The following is a 2775-nucleotide window of genomic DNA, read 5'->3' as shown; positions in this document are numbered from 1 at the left end:
GCTCATTCTCTCTCAAATAAGTGAATAAAATTTTTAAAGAAGACTTATGCTAACTACTATAGTTCTTTTGCCCTTTCATATGACTTTTACAATAATCTTTTCTATGTCTACAAAACAATTTTGTTGCTATTTTAACTAAAAATGCATTTAGGGCACCTGGGTGGATCAGTCTGTTAAGCAGCTGCCTTCAGTTCAGGTCATGATCTCAGGGTCTTGGGATCGAGTCCTGCATCAGCCTCCTTGCTCAGGCGTGGCCAGCTTCTCCCTCTCCCCTTCCACCCTGCTTGTGTTTTCTCTCTCTCTCTCAATCTCAAATAAATAAGTAAATCTTTAAAAAAAAAAAAAAAGAAAAGAAAAGAAGAAGAAATATATTTAAGCTAGGTGTCAGTTTAAGGACAACTGAAATCTTCACTATGTTGAGTCTCCAAACCATACACAGAATATCTCTATTTATTATTTAGATTTTCTTTGATTTATTTCATCAGTTTATTGTATTTTTCAGCATGTAAGTTCTACACATATTGTTTTAGGTTTACACCTAATTGTTTCTCTTAAACAATTTTAAGTGGGATTGAATTTTAATCTTTTTTTCTATGTGTTCATCAACATATAAAAAGGTAATTACTTTTGGATGTTTATCTTCTATCCTACAATCTTGCTAACTGACTTATTTTCTAGGAGTTTTTAGTAGAATCCTTGGGATTTTTGTGTATACAATCAGATCATCCGCAAAAAGGAAGCACTGCATTGCTTCCTTTCTAATCTGTATGATATTTATTTCCTTTGCTAATCTGATTGCATTAGCTAGGACTTCCAGAACCATGTTAAATATATTAGAGCAGATACCTTTGCCTTCTTCCTAATCATAGAGGAAAAGCATTCAAATTCTTTACCATTAAGTATTGGTTGTAGATTTTTTTTTTTTATAGCTGCTCTTTATCAAGCTGAGGAAATTTCCCTCCTCTCCAATTTTTTCTGAGAATTTTCATTATAAATGGTGTTGAAATTTGGTCAAATGCATTTTCCAGACCAATTGATATCATATGGTTTTTCTTCTTTAGCCTGTTAATATGGTGGATCATATAATAGCTTTTGAGTACTGAACCAATCTTACATCGCTGTAATAAACCCCACTTGGCCATGGCATACAGTTCTTCATATATATTATCTAATTCTATTTGCTAATATGTTACAGATTTTTGTGACTAATTTCATGAGGGATATCAGACTGTAGTTTTCTTTTTCTTTACTGTCTTTATGTAGTTTTAGTATCAGTGTAATACTAGCTCCATAAAATGAATAGAAACGTATTCCCTTGTCTTCTTTCTGGAAGAGACTACACATAATTTGTTTTAGTTCTTTCTTAGAAGTTTAGTGGAATTTCCCAGTAAAATTATTTGCACCTAGTGATTTCCTTTTCATGAGTTTTTAAATTATGAATTCAGTTCTCTTAATAGTTGCAGGACTATGAGCCTCTTTCCCTCTCTGGCCACAGCAAAGAGAGGAGCTGCCATCAAGTTGGCCCACCTATAATGGATGGTTGTGCAGAAGTGCTCCAGCTTCCTGATCAAGAGAAACAAGGAGACAAACAGTACAGTGCCCAGTAGCATGAAGGCTTGCAACTCATTCTGCTACAATAGACTGAAGAATAGCAAGTCATTCTGCTATAACAGACTGTCCTACAACAGGCACAGTCACAACAAGACTGTGGACATGGCACCAGTGGCCCATGGCAGAGCTGTAGCAGTGGTCATGAATGGAGATGGGGCCCACAAAAACCCATTGCCTCCTACATAGGCACCAATATCATAATGAACGCATCAGCTATCCTCACCAGCATCAGGCACATACTCTTCAAGAACAAGTACTGCCCAAATCTGTGCATGGCTGTCATTCACATAGCCACCACCATCCTGTGCAGCCAGAAACCTGTGATGGTGAAGAAGCAGCAGCCCGTCCCACCAAGAGCACCTGAGCACCTGCTTCCCACTTCCAAAGCAATAAAGATGTCTTCCATGGGTGGGGGGAGATAGTTGCAGAACTATTTAAATTATCTATTTCATATTTAGTTATTTGTGATAGTGTTTTTCAAGGAATTGATCCATTTCATCTAAGTTCTCAAGTTTGTCTGAGTAATTTACAGTGTTCGACTATTTTCCTTTTTATGTCTGTGGGATCTATAGTGATATCCCCAGTTTGCTATTAATATTGATAATTTGTGTCTTCCCTTTTTTATCAATTGCTAAATTTTATTGATCTTTGTAAAAAAGTTTTTGTTTTATTGCTTTTCTCCTTTCCATTTTATTTATTTCTGTCCTTATATCCTTCTGTCTGCTTGCTTTATATTTATTTTTGGTCTTCTTTTTCTACATTCTTAAGGTAGGAGTTGAAGTTAATATTTTGAGATTTGCTCTCTTTTCTCACATATTTAATGCTATAAATTTCCTTCTTGGTTCCGATCTAGCTGTGTTGCCTGAATTTTGATATGTTCTATTTTCATTTTCATTCAATTCAATCCAATATATATTTTAAAAATTTTCCTTCAGACTGTTTCTTTGACCCATAATTTATTTAGAAGTCTATTTTTAAGTTGAATATTTGATGATTTTCCTATTATTTTTCTGTTCTTGACTTTGGTTCAATTTCATTTTGATCAGAGAACCTACTTTGATGACTTCATTTCTTTTAACTTTGCTGAGGTTTGTTTTATGGCCCAGAACATAGTATACCTTTCAGCCTTGAGCTGTGTCCCCGGTCTTCTAGGACTCTGATGAC

The 2775-nt window shown here is 35.1% G+C and overlaps 1 pseudogene; it reads left to right on the top strand.

Annotated features, from left to right (window-relative positions):
• Nucleotides 1–1467: 1467 nt before the first annotated feature.
• Nucleotides 1468–2033, top strand: LOC123387916 (annotated as a pseudogene).
• Nucleotides 2034–2775: the final 742 nt, after the last annotated feature.

The sequence above is a fragment of the Mustela putorius genome, unplaced genomic scaffold (genome assembly GCF_011764305.1).
Source record: "Mustela putorius furo isolate JIRA1106 unplaced genomic scaffold, ASM1176430v1.1 tig00003867_pilon_pilon_pilon, whole genome shotgun sequence".
NCBI lineage: Eukaryota > Metazoa > Chordata > Mammalia > Carnivora > Mustelidae > Mustela > Mustela putorius.
This window is presented reverse-complemented; position numbering and strand designations above follow the sequence as displayed.